The following is a 20,099-nucleotide window of genomic DNA, read 5'->3' on the forward strand; positions in this document are numbered from 1 at the left end:
AATGAAGGACAAACTTTATGTCACAACTAATGGTCAAAATATTTGATTGTAATGCAAAATTTATAGCCCGCCCATAAACATGGACAATGCCATGAGAAAATGTTGACCGGGAATGATACTTACCAAAATGTTAAAAATTCATTGGTTGAGATGTTTTGTGGATGCGTCATCGTTGAAGGCTTGTTCCTTGGAGAGTAGAATCAGGAGAACGTATCCACATGCAAAGGAAAATCTCAATTCAGCCCTGATCAGAAGTGTACAACTAAATCACACCTCAGCCACATATGTAAACACTCTGGAGGAAGATGGACCGAGCTAGCGAAATTACTTTAATGGGCACAAGTATTGAACCTGTTGTACCTTTACCTGCTTCTAAACGTGACTGATCATCGGAACTGAGTATTCAGAAACAGTCATGTGCAGCCATTCCATCTGCACATAGCCATGGAACATCAAAACCAAAGAAATGTAAGTAAAAGAAAGAAATCTAAATTGTTGATCCAATAAAAACACATCAACCACTCTTCTTCGAAGTAAAAACTTCAGCTTATCATGAAGTTTCCAAATATTATTTTGATTTATTAAACAAGGGTCACAAGAACCATCACAAAAGAGTAAGTCAAACAGGCGTGGCCATGTATAATTGTTGATCCAACAAAAACACATCAACCACTCCCCTTCAAAGTAAAAACTTCAGCCTATCATGAAGTTTCCAAATATTATTTTGATTTATTAAACGAGGGTCAAAAGAACAATCACAAAAGAGTAAGTCAAACAGGCCTGGCCATGTATAATTGTTGATTCAACAAAGACACATCAACCACTCCCCTTTGAAGTAAAAAATTCAGCTTATCATGAAGTTTCCAAATATTATTTTAATTTATTAAACGGGTCAGAAGAACCATCACAAAAGAGTAAGTCAAACGGGCCTGGCCATGTATTTTCATATAGACTTATATCTAATTTTTCTTAACAAACAGTTTTAAATGTTTTATGTAAAATTCATTTATCTTAATAAAAAAAAATAGTTCTAAATGTTTCATTACTTACAAATCCAAATCCAGGGCTACTTGTGAATATCATCTTGTGGACTCAATGCAGGAACAAAAATTAAAGAGAAATTTGAAGCCCATTTGTGAGCATGATTAGGAGTTTTTGGCTTTTTAGTTTTTCTTAAGTTAAATGGGTTTAAGATGTTTTAACATTAGTGTTTATAGGGAAACATGGCACTACAAATGATATAAATTCTATTATTTATAAATGATATCTACATTTAGAGACATGATTGCCTTGATTTTAAGGGCATGTAATAAAACTCATAACTATCTAGCTTGTAGTGTTAAGTTTTAAACTTAGTTCCTAAAAGATTATTTTTCTTTGTTTTATTAAAACTCGAGAAGTAATTTATACAAGACCAAAGCTATTTTTTTTTCCTAGACACTAACCAGAGTAATTTGTCTCTTTTATTGCCATCCTTGAGTTCTCGATGATGATTGGACTCCTCAGCATATCTTGATAAGAAAATACTTTATTTCTTTATAATGTATGTATCGTGATGTTTGAATTTACAAGTCTCTTCTAAATTGTAGATGTGCAATTGAACATTTTAATGATGTAATTGTAGGTGGCTATGATAAGAAAAGCATGCTGCTAGAGCTTATTATCTGGCAGCTCTCAAGTATTGGGGTACATCAGCTGAAATAAACTTTCTGGTATGAATTTCTATTACTTTGGTTCTACAATTGCATTTTGGATGAATTTTGGAAATTATCCGGAATTGAAAAATGGATCCAAGGTCGTTTCTAGTCAAAATATGAAAAATGGATGAATTTTGGAAATTACTAGGTGTCCCTCGCCCGAAAATGATTAAAATATTTCATCCTAGGTATGTTCATGAGGAATAAAAATATTTCATTCTAGGTATCTTCATGAGGAATAAATGATGATATATTTCATCCTACGTATCTTCATGAGGAATAAATGATTATATGGTAATTTTTCTCAAGCCTGAGCATTAAATTTAAAATATTTAAATTATTTTTCAAATAAATAATTTAATATTTGAGGTCATTTAAGGAGATATGAGTCGTCTAAACATGTCTTTTCCATTCCTCCTCTATTTTGCCTCCATGGTTGGTGGTTTTTGAGGTCAAGGTCATTGTATTTTTAAGAAATGATTAAAAATGTTCTGTAGCATTTTTAACCCATTTTCATAACCTCAAGAGGACTTTAAAAAAAAGGGTTAATTATTCTCTAGAACAGAGCATTCCTAACCTTATTTGCTAACCTTTGTGGGTTCGCTTTGTCAAGAAGGGTAGAAATGCTCTATTCTAGAGCATTCTTAACCCCCTCAATAAGAGTTAACAAAAAAATGCTTCAAACAACAGGTTATGAACATTCATCAATGAATTGAAGATAAAGTGGTTTCACCATATGTTGAAGTTGCAACTGCTCTGGAGATATGAAAGCAAATTATGGGAGCCTCTGAAAGAGATTTCATCTCACGGTTGCAATAATGGCAAAACAGACATAATGTATTTTTTTAATAGACTTTAGAAACTTTGAAGTGATTGCATTTGGCAAGGGTAATGAAATCCTTTGCAACCTTTAGCCACATCATCCCAGCCTGTACAAAATGGGAACTTTGGAACAGACATTGATATTCATCACAGCATAAAGGATAGTAAGATTTTATCATATCTGATACTGGCAACTGCTATTGTAGATGTATGCAAGATGTGGAGGCATCGACAAGGCATTTGAACTATCTGACAAAATGTCTCAAAGAGATAGAAACCCATGGAATAGAATGACAGGTTTGTTGAAAAGCTTTTAAAAAATTTAAAGCAGATGCAATTGGCAAATATAAAGCCAAATTCTCCCACGCCTTTGCTAACTCCTTGCCTACACAAAATGGGAGCTTCAAACTAGGTTAGGGACACATCGGTTTTTGTTAGACATTGGAGTTAGAAACGCATGCAAACCATGGAAACAAAACTACACCGCGAGCTACACTGATAGACATCACTACAGATAGTGGAAGCTTAGACACGGCAAGTGAATTGTTTGACAGAATGCCTTAAAGAAATGTCACCTCATCATGGCAAGCAAGGATTGCGGAATGAACACAAAATAGACTTCACAAGGAATCTCTCCACTATCCTTCACGGTCCTATGTCGGCCAACACTATGTTATCGATTTGAAACTCCATTGTCATTTGAAATGCAGAGACTAAGACAGTAAAGGAAGCAGTGACTGATGAATTTGACTTGGAGAAATTTAGAATATAGAGATAACGGATCCATAAAGTTGATAGAACTTATTGTTTAGATGCTTAATACCCGTGCCTTGCTTAATCCATTGAGAAGTATGATCATGGGAGATGATATGGTAATGGCTTTTCATTTATGCCAATGTAAGTGTCACACAGTGTCCCAGTTGGTAAGAGACTAGGGATGTACATATTGCATGTATGACGATAAGATTTTTCTACAACACCCATTGAGTCATTGAGTAAGGGAGGAAGTAACCACTATGTAAGGCTTGCAGAGTAGAGTCGTGGGGATCGTCCATAAAAGGAGAGAAGTGCCTTTTGAGATTTGATACCCACCCACATTGATAACTATGCTGTGAAGCTCGACAAAGGTGTTGTGTCTCATCCATACGATACACATGAACTATTTTGCTTACGTAGAATGTGGAGGCATAGACAATGCGTTTTAACTATTTGACAGAATGCCTCAATGAACTATTATCCCAGGGAATGATATATATGATTGCAATATGTGCTTCAAATAGGTTTCACAAGGAAGTTATTATAATATTTGATGTAATGAAGCACTATTGAATCGGTTGGTTGATGAAGGTTATGTAGATCACCTTACATCTATTGTTGACCAATAAATGCCCATGTCCATCTTTAAGGAACCCGATACATTTGGAACTGTGGTAATAACTCCTTGAAGGAGATGTCATCCCATGAAATGAAATGATTGCAAGATTAACAGAAAATGGATTTGAGTACTTTAAAAAAAAACAAGGGTACAAATGGATACTAAACTGGAGGAGTTGTTTTGGTGTCTTAGGTACTAATGCCAGTCTGACACATGAATCCATTATTGGGAAAGAATTTGACATCTCAATTTCATATGATAACAATAGTGCTTGAGGTAATGAGAATTCAGAGAATATGGCCGCCATCCAATAGTGGTTCGCAGTGTTGAAGAATAGTTGGTTGCTTTTCTAAATATGCACATCTGAAATATGGTAGATAAAAAAAAATGTTCAAGGACAAAAGAGAAGCTTCACCAATTTGATGGGTTACTCATCCAAAGCAGCTATTAAAATCTTTCACATTTGGAATGTTTCTTCTTGAAGGCCAACATGTTACAAAACATGTGATCAATAGATTAGAAGAAGTCAAAGTACTCATTGTGACAAAATTGATTATTTGTCTATATCAAAAGATACAGCCCTCTAGTTATCCTAAGTAAAAGTGATTTTTGTCACATTTTCTAACTAAAGGCTAGAATTTTGACTCTTTTTGTGTGAAAGTGAGGAGGTTTCTAACTAATCCCATTTTGCATAAAAACCTCAAAATACAAAGGTAGTTGATAAGTTATTAAATAGTAGTTACAAATTAATTCTCCAAGAAAATCCTAATGAGGTACTAATTTCTCCTATGTTGAATTAGTAATCCCTTCATGGTATCTTGATTGGCATGTGTAAGTGCAACCTATCTCTTATTGTGTGTCGAGGGTTATTGTACTGCTTTCATCATCATACCTATTTGGTGGTAACCTCTTTTGTAATTGTTATCATTTATGGAATCCTACTTGGTATTCGTATGTCTTCTAGTAGGGTTTCTGTTATTAATCTTGTTTAAGTTCTATGTTTTCTCCTTTATGTACTTTCAGGTTAAAAGTACACAAAAATCCTAAATACCCCTATCATACGAAGGAGCTGCTGTACTTTCAGGTTAAAAGTACACAAAAATCCTAAATACCCCTATCATACAAAGGAGCTGCTCCTCTCAAACGCAGAGGAAGATTGTGGGTTTACTCCAATCTTTCCAACTGTTGGAACGTTTGTCACTGCTCATCGGACCAACAAGATCAGTTTCAGATAAACGACTGCAATGACAAAGTGACAAATCTGTTTACCAACAGTACGAAACTATATATAAAACTATATCCGAACCCCAATACTTGAGAGCTGCCCTCTTCCTACAGTGAACAGTCCAATTATAAATCTGAAAAAAATACTATGAATTCTAATTATATACCACCTGTGTAACAAACTGATAAAAGTATCTCCTTACCAAGATATACTGGTGAATCCAATCATTATCCAAAATTCATGGATCACAATAAAACAATTAAATTCTAATAATATACCACCTGTATAACAAACAGATAAAAGTATAAACTTACCGAGATATACTGGTGAATCCAATCATTGGATCACAATAAAACAATTAAATCTCTTTAATTAGTATCAAAATGAGAATTAACCTATTTGTTCAATAGCTGCTATTAAAAAAAAATGTTGTTTGTATCCTCAAATGAAGACTATAAAAAATAATGTATGGGAGACCTATTTCTGTACATAACACCTAGTTATGAGATTCTTACACATTCCTGAAAAGAAGACTACCAAAGAAATCTCAGAGGTTTCATTCCATAGCACTGAACATACAATAAGAACCTACACAACTTACTGTATTTTGACAGGCACTAGATCCAATTTATAGCTGTAGAAATAAAGCTGTTCAATTGATAACTAATTACATTATAAATTGATAAAACTAACCTTATTTACCCTTACGGTTCCCTGTCTCTTTGCATTTGTCCCACAGATGGACTTGATATCTCGATGCCTACATAGAGTCCCACATAATCTTACTTAAAACTAGACCTTTATTTGGAATATATAAATATACATGTAGAAAAATATATATGAATATACCTAGGAACTCCACGGTATACTGAATTGTGGCGGAAAAAACTGAAGGGCAGGTCTTTGAGATCCATCAAGCTCTTCTCTCGTAATATTCTGCAAATGGACATGAATTTAACATTAGAATCCATGATATATTGACTGAAAATAAGTTCGGTACATACAAATTGTAAATATAATACGAGATTATATTTTGTGTTTCCATCACTGTTATCTTTATCTTATTTATATTAAAATATAAAAAAAAATCATTAGATCTCATGACTGTTAGAAATAAGTGACTGTCAGAAATAAGCCACATCCAAATTAATTAAAGAAATTCTTTTGATGTGTAAATTAAACTTTCTTATATGTAAACTTAAGGAATCTTGAATCATGATGGTTTCAGTTTCAAATATAAAGAAAATTTGAGGAGTCTCAGCTATCATAAGGTACTTTAAAAGTTCTTTTAGATAATTACTCTGATCTGAATAACTGATTGTGATCTGAATAACTATTATGATGAGACAAGCTGTCAACATATTTTGATATAATTCAATGTTCTAAAAAATCATTTTATGGTACTACTTGTAAAAGTTTTTTTAAATGAAATATAAGTATAATTTTTCATATAAGCATCAATATGTAAAATAGGACAAATGTTAAATGCAAAAATGTTCACATTAACATTTGAAACCTAGCCTAGTCCATCACCTATATCTGAAAATAGAAATATTATTGAAACGAATATAAATGACATTTGAAATATCTAGCGAACAAAATTAACATCATCATAAATAAATAATATATAACAGATACGATAGATAATGTTAAAAACAATTCAACAAAGTCAGTATTATAAAATCATTTTTAAATACAAAAACTTTTATGGGTTATGTAGATCAGAAATATTTTTATTAGATTAACTAGGCAAGGGCCCCAATTAATTATAGATCCAAATAGTAAACCATCAATCTAAAATCAAAACAAAGGTTTGGAGATCAAGCTCACCACCCAAGTGAATGGAGAGTTTATAAATTGCTCTTAAAACAACTACTACTATCAAAATTCACAGGCAACAACCTAGAAATGGTTAACAACAAAAAACAAAACATAACAAGAATAAGGGGACAATAAGAAATGTAAGCCCATCCATATAGCATCACCTCCAGTTCCACTTCCAAATCACAATGTTCTAAGACAGATCTAAAACTAAATCTACATGAAACAATATTTAAAAAATCATTTTTCTTTAAGATTTGAGATTTAGTATCTTTCAAAGCAATATTGTTTCACTGCAACTAAAACTCTTCAGAAAAGAACATTCAAGATTAGTACCTTTCAGAAAAATAATATTTTAGTCCAATCACAAATTTAGCACCTTTCAAAGAAATAACTTTTCTCTACAACTCTTCAGATAACACATTCAACTTAAATACCTTTCAAAGCAATGATGTTTTACTATAGCTCTTTAGAAAAATAACCCTACCAGATCTAGGGTAATCATACTTATTAGAAATATATGCTTAACCTTCTCTCTCCATCTGTTCAAAACAATAAAAGTGTAATGTCTTTTTAGGGTAGAATGTGGGTAAATTATAACTTGTGGTTAATTTTAGGATAGATTGGAGTTATACGATGTACAATCTTCAAAACCATGTTATATTATCGAGATTATATAGAAGGTATACAATCTCTTCTCTTTAATAGTAGAGTTATGTTTTAATTGAGATGCGCAATCGTCAAAATCTTCTTATCTAATTAGGAATGTGTATAATATAATGACACATTATTAGTGTGGGTAAAGTATAACTTTGGTTAATTTTAGGATAGATTGGAGTTGTACAATGCCCTCTTTATAATAGTAGAGATGTATATAAATCTAGATATATGTGAATAATAATGATGCATATTGGTTTAGGTAAAATCTAACGTGTAGATTTTTTTTTAAATATACTTTTCTCCATTAAAAATGTATCTATAAACTTTATTAAATATATTAGTCAAACTTAATTTTACATCAACACATTATAATGTATAACAAAAAATGGTGTATGCCTATCTATCAATCTATCTATCTTCTTTACCCAAATAATTGATTGACTATTCTTTTAAAATATTCTTTTAATGCACATGGAGTATTCTATATATTTGAATGACCCTTTGGCATGTCAATTTTAGTTATATTTGTATTGTGTATTTAATTTTTATTACTATTTTAGTTATAGTATTTAATTTATTTATTCTATTAAATTATTTATTTCACAAATTATAAATGCCCAACACAATAGCTTTCAAGCCTTGGAAGAAAAAGTTGGGGCTACTAAAAAGAGGATGGAAGGGGTTGAGAAGACTCTCAAAAAGATTGGGGAGCATAGTCACAAGATAAAGAGACAGGTCCTTGAAAAAGAACTTGCACAAGCACTATAAAGAAGCAAACCCAAAGAAAGGATATTGAAAAGATCAAGCGACTGCTGAGAACATGGAGCAAATGGAGCTGGAAGCTACCTAGTTGCTAAATAACTTTACCTAGTCTTGGCTTTTCTTTTCTGTTTCTTGTGTTGTCTTGTCTTTAGTTCTTGTGTGTTGTGTCTTTTCGTTGTTGGCTTTTTGTTATCCGAAAATCTGTCTTTTCTATGTCTTGTAGTCTCTAGCTTTTGTGGTGCTCTCTAATGGCTATCTTTTGATCTAATGTTGTAAGAGGTTTAAGGGGCCCTTCAAAACTTGTTTTCCCCTAATCAAAAAATGTGTATGTTAATCTAAATTTTCACTCTATTTGCTTCTATTTTAGGGGATAACATATTGATAAATATATCACTGTACTCATACTAATCTAGAGTTGGATTCATTATTCAATCATTCATTTTTGTATTTTAAACATATTATCTTATGTTTAATGCTATCTCATTCACATCTATACATTTTTTGATATATAATAAATATTATATTCAATATTGGCCCTCATGTTTAAAAATTATTTATTGGATTTAAAGAAAAATAAGAGCAAGCAATGGAATAATAATCCAACAAGTTAGTTGATTGAGATAATGTTACCAAGAATGAAGATAAGCTTCAGTTGAGAAATCACCAAATGTGAGATGAGACACAAGAGCTTTTGGAAGGGGATAAAGAAAAGAATAAACCCCTTATGAGCTATGAATGGAAAGAAATAGCCTAGCCATATAAGAGAGAGAAATATTAAGTAAGTAGCTTATTACAATAACCTATCAGGAATTAGAGAAGCATCTCTTAAATAGAGATGGAGAGAAGAGTTTATTCCTTAATAAAGACATTAAAAGAAAATGAGTCATCAACACATGTGTCAATGACACAAAATGACAAAAGACATGTAGGGATTCCAAAGGAATATTTTAACATAATACAAATAAATATTTAACTTTTACCAAATAAAGATTAATAACTTAATGCGGGGAGTATTCTAACACCCCCATTAAGTTTTACTCCGGAAGTTTACATCAAACCTTTAAATGAGTTGTAAACCAATATTTTTACATTGAATTTTGATACTTTCTTTACAAAGTAGCTTGGTGAGAATATCAACAACTTGATCTTCTCTTAATAGTTATTAATAATATAAGTAGTACTAGCCATAGCTTTACGCCAAAATTTATAGTTTATATTTTTAGCATGTAACAAACATCTAGATATTTTAACAATAGTTCCTGATATTATTGGTAATTACTAGTTAGTTTATGCTAATATTTTTGGTTGATTAAGGGGGCTCTTTCCTATGCTTTGATTGGTGTACAACTTCGATTTGTTTCTAGGTTGTTAGTTGTTTTAGCTGGTTAACACTTTGAGCTACTTTTTTGTATTTGGGATCAATCCCCTCTCCCTATTTAATCAATTAGAAATAATCTTCATATCAATCCCATGATGAATTAATGCATATCTTTAGACATGGATATTTGATACTCTTGTTAAATTATTATAAAAAAATAACTATTCTAACATTTAATCCTTATAAACAAGAGATATCAAGCATCGCCCTATTCTATTTAGTATGATGATCACCTAGAAGACTATTTTGTACTAATTTAGTTGTATTTGTAATGTCGCTAATTATCACTAGGACAATTTACACCTCAAGTTTATACCCGTATTTTAGTGTGTCCCATTCTCATCACCATTCTAGGTCCGTTTGTACCTATTCTCCATCATTGAATCCATGAAAAACCTTTTTTTGTGTCCTAGCATGGTATATCCATCTCATTTTATCTTTGTTTGAGCCCTAATTATAGAGGCACCAGGGCGTGGAGCACCCTGTTCTAGACAATGGAACCCCAAAATGCCCTAGTCCCTCTTAATTTGACCTTAATTTTAAATGAGGTAGGTGTTATACCTCCCTATTAAGCTTTGACCCTCGTGGCTCTGCATGGTCATTGGAGTTATGCCTAATTAGTAAATTACCTAGAAATACCCTATATAAAAGAATTAATCAATTAATTTTAACCTATTTCTCAATCTACATTCAACTTAAAGCATTCTTTTATCAATGAAGCATTGATAATTACACATTTTTAGAGACCTTATTCTTCATTGAACAATTGTGGGACAAAATTACATCATTCCTATGCAAGCATGTGTGTGATTAGGGTTTTGTCATGTTTTTGATATATCATACAACATATGTGATTACATTCAAAGAGAAAATAATCATCATCAATAATTTCTGATCTAAGGTACATATCTATTGAGTATTTATTTCATCATTTGCATTTATTCATTCAAGGTTAATTCCTAAACTAAGGTTTGACTTAGGCAAACCACTATTCCCAACAATTTCCCCTTTCTTCTTGTTTGTAGGAAATAGGTACAAACCTAGATTTGAGAGGATCCACAGGATTCATAGAGACAAATAGGTTCACCTTTTGAAAATGAGAAATTTAGAGGACCATGGCGAAATGATACAACCTGGTCCAAAAAAATTAGGCACAAGTTCTAGGAACAAATCCAAAACATATTATTTTTTCTCAAATCAATGTTGGTGACTCTGTACAATGACTATAGCTCGCTATTTATACTCAATTCCTTCAATAATCACCTATTTTACCCTAATTTCATCATTTTCACAATTCAACTTAGAAAGACACAACAAAACCCTAACCCTAGAGGAACCTAATAAAATATTCAGACCTTTTCCCTAGAGGGATTAAGCCTAGATCTATGAGGTCCAACTCTCTTTCAATGTTATGGTTAATTAAGAAAAATAGTAGGTTTGTTATGTTAATTGTTGGAACCTTAATTTTCACCTTTAGAATATTCTATCGCTATAATTGTTGAATGTTTCGAACAATAAATTGCCAATAAACTCAGTATTAGAAAACCATGCCAAATCACTTAAAAGGTTACAACTAAATGTTATAAACTACACATTTCACCATTATTTTTAATATTTTCAACTAATATTATCGCTTTAATAGACATATATACTACCATGAGCTCCCATATCATGTCTAGACTAAAAGAAGGAAATATCTAGATTCCTCCATGGCACAATATTACATCACTACTAATGCTCCCACTAAACATGATCTATACATACTCATGTCATCATAATAAAATATCAAATAACAAAAAATCATCCATAAGTGCCCATGAAATCAAATAACTTAACTAAAACATCAAGAACACGATCTCTAAAATAAGATAATTGTTATAGGTTCCAACTAAATAACCACCAAAGACCTAAATTATTTTTTCATTAATTTCATAAGCATCTGAAAGCATTATATATGAATCACATGTAATCCATCAATATATCTCCCATCTCTCTTGTATATAGAAATAATGCAAAGAAGATTATTAATAGTCTTGAAAGAAAGCTACATATTAAATCTGGCTGCCTCTTGTATAATTTGATTCATTTTTTCCACTACACTATTATGTTGTGATGTCCTAGAAGCAGATAATTGTCTTCTAATACCATGTTTCTAAAAAAAATTGTTAAACTTATCAGAAATAAATTTTTCTCCTTTATCAAAACCTCAAACGCTTAATCCTTCTATCAACTTCATTTTCAACTCTTGCCTTAAATATTTTGAACTTCTCTAATGCTTCAGTTTTCTCTCTTAAAAATGCAGCCCGTGTCATTCTAGAATGATGATCAATTAAGAGAATTATATACCTCTAACCTTGTGTACTCCTTGTTCTAGTAGGACCACATATCACTACGTTAGTTGAACTAATCTTTAATTAAAATTGTCAAAGTTGATGTGGTACATCCTTTGATACCAAATCCAACTATCATTGGTTTGAGATAACAAAAAGTATCTTCTAGCTCCTTCTAGATTCAATACATGTTTCCACTAGTTTTTTTCCCTACTGCAATAACAATTTCGAATCTCTTCTAGATCTCACAACCACCATCCTAAAAAAAAACTTTGTAACCTTTTTTGCAAATTTGTTCAACATTTAGTAGATTATGATGCAAACTGTGCACATAGTAAAAATTACCTGTGTTATGTTTTCCATCCAAAGTAATAGACCAATTCCAACAATTTGTGATGTTTGATCATCTCCAAACCTAACATAACCTCCATCATATTTCTAAAGTTTAATAAACTTACTCTTATCACCAGTCATGTGATCTGAATATCCACTATCAGTCATCGATTTATTTCTATCTCTAGTATTTGTAGCCATAGTTTTAACATTCTCAACAAGCATAATGTTGGAAACATCAATCTTAGGTACATAATTTTCTATAAAAAACAAACAATCAACTTCTTCATAGTCTAATTCAACATTTGAGATACTAGCATCATCTGTAATATAATAGTCTTTCTTATTAAACTTCCCTTTATTTTCTTTGAATTTTTGTCTTGTTCCTTGTTCTGAACATCTAGTAGCCAAGTGACCTATCACCACCTCTAACCTATTAATTTTCCTTATCACCACATTCATTTGCCCAAAGAGCCATTTCAATAAATCATCTTTCCTTTACACATCATCGTGTAGGTGCTTTACAATTTTGTTGATGATCATTATTGATCTTGGGGGCTAGGTATTTGTAGAGGGGGGAGGGTTTGTAAGCGGAAATCTAGGGTTAACATCAGTGGTACGGGACCAATCTAAGCTCATAGTTTTAGAGGAGTCTAATTCACCAAAGAAAATAGAATCAAAACTTGAGTTGTCAATGATCTACGCACCCTTGTGAACCTCAATTTGGGATTCCACATCAAGCTCTTCTTTAGAGGTAGCAATGACTTTAAATATGGCCATGTGTACGGGGTTCTTTCTTGTGGTAATTTTAGAACCCAAATAAGACACTTCATCAGAGTTCGATGGGGTGATTATAACATTGACATATAAGTTGAGGTCTTAAGTGGACCCAATTTCAATAATGGGGATCCCACCCAAGAGTGTTAGGGAAAAATAGAAAGTATAAAGCCTACATATGAGACCCTGATGAAGGGGAGCTTTACCCTTAACACAATCCTTAGAAATAGATTGAGATAGAGAGGACAAGACCCAAAAATGAAACTTTATTCTTACCCTATGGCATAGGTGGTTCAACATAGGACAGAGCTGAAGGTGGAATCTCTTCTTTCTACCATCTAGAGTGAAATATTTCATGAGACAAAGGGCAGCCTCCTTCTAGATACCAAGAATATCTTCTCTATGGTAGCCACTTTGGACTCTAGAAACTCCTTCCTAGATTCATAGAAATAGTTGAAATCTTTCTTGTAACTCCTCTTGGGATTCTTGGGGAAGGAAACACCATCAAGGATCAAACTAGTCACTTTCACAATGGTCTCCTTAGAAACCACAAAGGCAATACTCTCAATCTTAACATCTCCATTATCCTAGGCTTGAGAAAAATCTATGGAATGTTTAGGATCATGTCCGTTCATCCCCTCCACATAGGAATCCAAATTGCCTTAAATCATCTTGCTTTATAGCTCACCATTTTTTTTGAATTCAAAGCATTCATCAAGTTCAAGCTGGCTGAATTCACCTCTCATTTCTTAGATAGAAGCCAAAATAAGAAAGTGACAGGTTTGATAGTAGCAATGAAAGGTACCAAAAAAATTAAATTATTGTTGCCTTATCTAGCAAGGAGAGAAGGAAATGATAGAAAGTACAAAAAGGGTAATCTTGGGATTAAACATCATTACTAGGTAAGGCGTTCAATATTATGGAACGATCCAAAATCAGAACTTTGTGCATGTGGGATCACACTTTCAAATTATTAATTATCATGCCAAGTTATGCCAACTTGTTGGCTACCTTATTTCCCTCACACTAAACATGGTAGAATTTAACATTATTGAGAGTAGGAAGGAGGGTGCAACACTTGTTAATGAGAGAAGCAGTCTTCTAGTCTATCTTGGCCACCTCATTAAGAATCTTAAAACTATTACCAAAGTCACCTTCAACAATGATTTTTCTTAAACGAGGCAACTAAAGGTAATCCTAGGTCGGTTGGTTGTGGGAGAGTTTCTTGTGATCATAATGGTAGGTTTGTTTTGGTGATGGCACTTCCACCGGGCACCCAAACAAAGACTTGTTTCAGTAATGGCACTCCCACTGAGCACCCAGACAAACTAATTCAACAATGCAAAAGTTTCTTACATTAGGTTAAACTTGGCTATTAGAGAAGGGCTAGTAAAAGTGTGGCTTGAGATAAACTCAGTTAACATCATCAGATGTGTGAGTAAACATACAAAGCCTAGTTGGATCAAGCACTAAATTTAGGAGTACCACATCATTAGTACAAAATTGGACGAATTCAAAATTTCCCACATTTAAAGGGGAGGTAACATGCCAACGGACCGCCAGGTGAACATTGGTGTGGATTATGTGGACATAAGGTGGTGGACAGGAAGGGAAACTTTCTCGATACAGTTGTGTGAACTAACTAGAAAGGATGCCAAATGTATTGGCCATTCATATCACATTAATGATGATAGATTTTCAAATGAGTAATGATCTTTTGTGGGATTTGAATTTGAATTTTAAAATCAGGGTTTCTAGAGATTTATTTTGTGTCTATTTTTTCATTATCTGGTTTGAGTTTGATGCTTACACCCAATTTTACAGAGGTAGACTACTTATGGGAGGTGACAAAAATAAATCAGAGCCTACTTCCTATGTGGAATGGGAAAAGAATAGGGAGTTGTGGACAAAGATTACTAATGGGGGCCTTGTGCCGTATCCCAAGAGGCTTCATGGCAATGACCCAAAAATGACAAAGAATTTTTTGAATGGTTGGAAGAAAGGTATCTTCACCGCTTTTGGAGCGAAATTTTGAATTCATGAAGCCTTTATTGTGGAGATAAATAGCTTGAAAAAGGATGGAATGAAGTTTTACAAAGAGAGGAAGATGGCGGAAGAAGCCGTTTTAGCCTTCTTCAAAAAACAAAGCAAGAGAAACAGGGTGTGAAATATGGTGGACAATGGTTATAACAGAAAGGACTTACAATCACTTTGGGTGGATGCGATTGAAGTGATAATGAGGTACATTACACTTGATGGCCACTATACCAATAGCTTCTCTTACCACTTTATGATATTGAATCATTTTAGGCATAACAAAAGAAATCCTTTACCTTTCTATTTGTTATATTCTCTTGAAAATAGTCTATCGAATCATGCCAAAAATAGTGACAACCCTATCTTGAATAAAGGGTTAATCATGCTCATCATGGAATATGTCAAAGATCATGGGGTTAAATCCTCCCCAGTTGTCAAAACCCTCAATTCTTCGACCAACCCTAATGTACAAATTATGTCTGACATGGAGATGGAGGAAGAGGGATCTGGTTTCCCTCTTAGTAGGAGGGCCGCCCTTAAAATATTACACCTTTCACTAGTAGCAGTAGAAGAAAAAAACACCCCAGATGGGCTACCAGTAAGTATAAAACCACTAACCCCAATTTACAAGGTTTTGGCCCACCGAGTACGAAAAACTCCAAATTAGGAAAATAAGGGAAGCCAGGAAAAAGGAGAAGGAAATAAATCTTGACATCCCCATTAACGTTGAACACAGGGAACATGGGGATACTAAAAAAGACTCTAATTTCAATACTCTCCTTAATAATTCTATTAAAATCAATGAAAATTTATTTCTTTGGGTCAGCAAGGAGATCAACATGTTGAATTAAGGAATTAACGGTAGTATTGACACCTTTACTAAGGCGCCCATGCCAAGCAAAAATGACAAACTTATCTGAATGATAGAGAAACTTTCAAAAGATGTTAAGATCACAAAAGTGGATAATGAAATAAGGATTGGTAAGTTGGAAATAAGATTGGAAGCTCTTAACGACAACCTGAGGAATATGGTTGATATTATTAGGGAAGCCAAGAATAATAGAGTTGAGGGTATCAAAAAGGTCAATGCAATGATTGCGGACCAAAGAGCCAAGTCTGTCACCAGTATCTCTCCCTCACACACTAAATAAAAAAAGAAAATCTAGGAGCCAAACTTGCAAGGTATGGGATCACAAGTCACTACTAGCCCCTATATGAGGATGAGGAGCAATAACTAGGAGAAGAGTAGCTCCAGGTTCATCATGGGAGAGATTGAGGAAATCAACAAGAGTATGATCCAAAAGAACTCAGAGCTAATACAATCTTTGGTTTAGTGGTTTCTTTAGTTTTTTCTATTTTTAGTTTTTGTGTTTTTTCTAAGTAAGAATGGCCCCTATTTTTATGTCTATTTTGCCATTGTCTTTGGACTGGTCAACGACTATTTAATTTTTTGTATTTTTCTTCGACTTTGGGTTTTGGGTCCTTGTAAAACTCACTTATCTTAATCAAAAACAATATTTTTTTCTTATACCCTTATCCCTAGTAGCAAGAAGCTCATGAAACACAATAGCCACCTTATCCACTTTGGAGGTTTGTACATCAATGTTTACCATGTAAGCAAGAATTAAACTACCACATGAATCTCTAATTATGCCACCCCTTTTCGCTCAGCCCACATTACCATGAAAATGGCCATGAGTTGAGAAAATGGGCCAACTATGAAAATACACCTACTTGAATATTACCCAAACAAATTTGAAGGCCTTGGTAAATAGATGAGAAACAAAAATATCAACGTCCTTGAAATCCTACTTACAAAATATAGGAGCACCCCCTATAGTCTACATTTAGCATTGGCTACTTGTCAAGAGATGGCCAAGATGTTCTCGCTTGATCAATAACCTATTCTATAGTTTCCCCCAACATGCACACATAATTCAACACACTTGTCTTATAGGGAAAAGATTTTAAATTCTCTCTAAATTTAAACTCTATATTCCCAAGATAGAGTCATCAACCTCACAATGTTAAATTTTGAAGATGCAAGATTGAGGAGCATTTAGTAGGCAGGTGTATCTTTACCGTTAAAATTTTGATGTCATAATTGAAGGTGGAGGTACTTTATAATATGTTCCTACACATGAGAGAAAATGAAATAAAATCCGTCCATTTATCTTGAAGATATGAATGCACCTTTCAAAAATGTCAAATGATGAAAACATCATATAACGAAAGGTAACTATCATGCTACTTAAAAAAGAAGTCCTGAAATTGGTGAAAGGCCACCAATGTGGCACTCCACTTGTGATTAAATGATACTCATATATGATAAAATTTTATACCCACAAAAAATGAAACACATTAGAAGAAAACATAGTTACTTAGCTGTAACTAAGTTTTCCTCTTCTTCCATGTGTAGCTCTTGTTTTAACTCCCTCAAAAAGGTATGAGATGACAAGTTCTGACTCCCTCAAACATGAGATATAAAAGGGAAAAGATAAATTCATTTCAATAGGAGGGATGAAGAAAGAAAGAAGGGAGAAAAGGAATTAAGTGTTAATGGGAAAAAGATATGGAAGTGACTCTTTCAAAGGGGTAGCAATGATGAAATTTTGTGACCATTTGAAAGGATGGTAATTGTGAAAGGTTGTGACTATTAAAAAGAGGTGTGACTCTCCCTCACATTGTAGGATATAAAGTGGAGAATTTTTCATTTGAGAAGGAAGGATCCATGGAATAGAAGAAAATATCTAAAGAATTAAAAATAGATTTAGGAAAAGACCTAAATTTGAGTTCTAAGAAAATCTAGAAGAATGATGTGAACAATTTTCAAAGAGATTAGAACATAAATACAAATCTACAAAAAATAATAAAGCAAGCAACGAAGGAAAGGAAGAAGAAATGTTAATTCAATAAATTGAGAATAAAACCTAATGGAATAGAACAGATTCATACATACACACACTCGCATTTGAGTATAGGTAGTAGATTAGATCGATATAAATAATAGATCTATGCATTTAAACAGAAAAACACATTGAATTGAATTTGTCCAAATTACCATAATAGACTGAAAATACATAACTTGCATTAATTATACAAATATATTGGGCAAGATTTAGTGTGCCCACAAAATGAGACATTACAAGTGGTATCAAAGAATGTTCCTGCCAACCTAAGGGAAATTGATTAATGTAGTTAAGTCAACGAGATTTAAGAGCTATTGAATGAAGAAAGGACAATAAGAAAATGGATCTTTATGGAGGATCCAATATAGTAATTATGGTGCCCTTACAACCTCAAGATGTATGGGACAAATTAAGAAAAAGTTTGAAGAATATTGGAGAAAGTTTATGACACATGAATGGGCATACAAGAGCAAAAGGGTTAGGGTTAGGCCCACTTTCTAGCTCAGAATGGATTAAGAGTAAAAGGATTGGGGTTATGCCAAATTTTTGACTCAAAATGGATTAGGTGCAGAAGGATTGGGGGTAGGCCCACATTTTGACTTGAAAAGGATTAGGAGCAAAAGGATTGAGGTTAGGCCTAGTTTTTAGCTTGGAATTGATTAGGGGAAGAAGGATTGGGGTTAGGCCCACTTTATCATTCGAAATAGATTAGGGGTAGAAAGATTCGGGTTAGGCCCACTTTATGGCTCAAAATAGATTAGGAGTAGGAAGGCTTGGGGTTATGCCTACTTTTTGGTTTGCAAGAAAAAGGATTGGGGTTACGCGCACTTTTTGGCTTAGAATGGATTAGGAGTATAAGGATTATGGTTAGGCCTACTTTTTGACTTAGATTAGATTGGAAGGAGAAGGATTGGGGTTAGGCCCACTTTCTAGTTAAAATGGAGAGATAGGGTTAAGCTCACTTTTTATCTCAAAATGGAAATATGTAGTTAGACCCACTTTTTGGTTCAAATAGAGAGATGAGGTTAGGCTCACTTTCTAGCTCAAAATGGAAAGATGAGTTTAGGCCCACGTTCTCGTTCAAATGGAAAGATGGTGTTAGGCCCACTTTTTGGCTCAAAATAAAGGAAGGAATCTAACAATAGGTGTTTTTGTTTGTATACTCTGTGTTTGCATATTCATGTATACATTGTGTTTTGATGTGTATGCTTTGTGTCTTCATATATTTATGTGTATACTTTGTGTTTCTATGTGTATGCTCCATGTGTCATAACCCTCTTTTTAGACCTTGTTATGCTTAATATTATTACTAATTTCATTATTATTATTAATTTTAAGAATAATATTTTTGATTAGGATAAACAAGTTTTTATGGGACCTGAAACTCCTTACAACAGGTTTTCAAGGGACCCGAAACCCTTAGATTTTTCTAGGATCTGAAACCCACAACAAACAACTACAAAGGACATATCAAAGATAAACAACAACAAAAAACTAACCTATCAATAGGGCTAAATCAATGAAATTTAGTTGAAACAGGAAGTGGCCAAAGCCAATAACTAGCACTAGGGTTTTATCAAGGCTCCCTTAACCTTCAACATTTTGGGTTTTGAAAGGGCTCCCAAAACCCACATAAGAAGGGATTCATAAGAAGGGATTTACAAGCTCCCAAAACCTGCAATAGAATCTTGAGGCCACAACCAAAGCCTGGTCCTAACCAAAAACAAAAACTGCCAGCATCCAGTCTGTTCTTGATATAAGTAAAAAGCATAGGGTTTTTTCTGGCTCCCTCAACCTTGATGAGAGTGGGTTTTACAAGGCTCCCACAACTTGAGACAATGTGTTTTTGAGAGGCTCTCATAACCTTGAACTTGAGAATGAATAGGTTTGTGAAAAGAAGCTCCTCCAAGATCACTACCTCCATAAGTGAGGAAGGGGAGTGACTAGTAATAAGATTATCCGTAGATCCCAAA

Source organism: Cryptomeria japonica, chromosome 8 (assembly GCF_030272615.1).
Source record: "Cryptomeria japonica chromosome 8, Sugi_1.0, whole genome shotgun sequence".
NCBI lineage: Eukaryota > Viridiplantae > Streptophyta > Pinopsida > Cupressales > Cupressaceae > Cryptomeria > Cryptomeria japonica.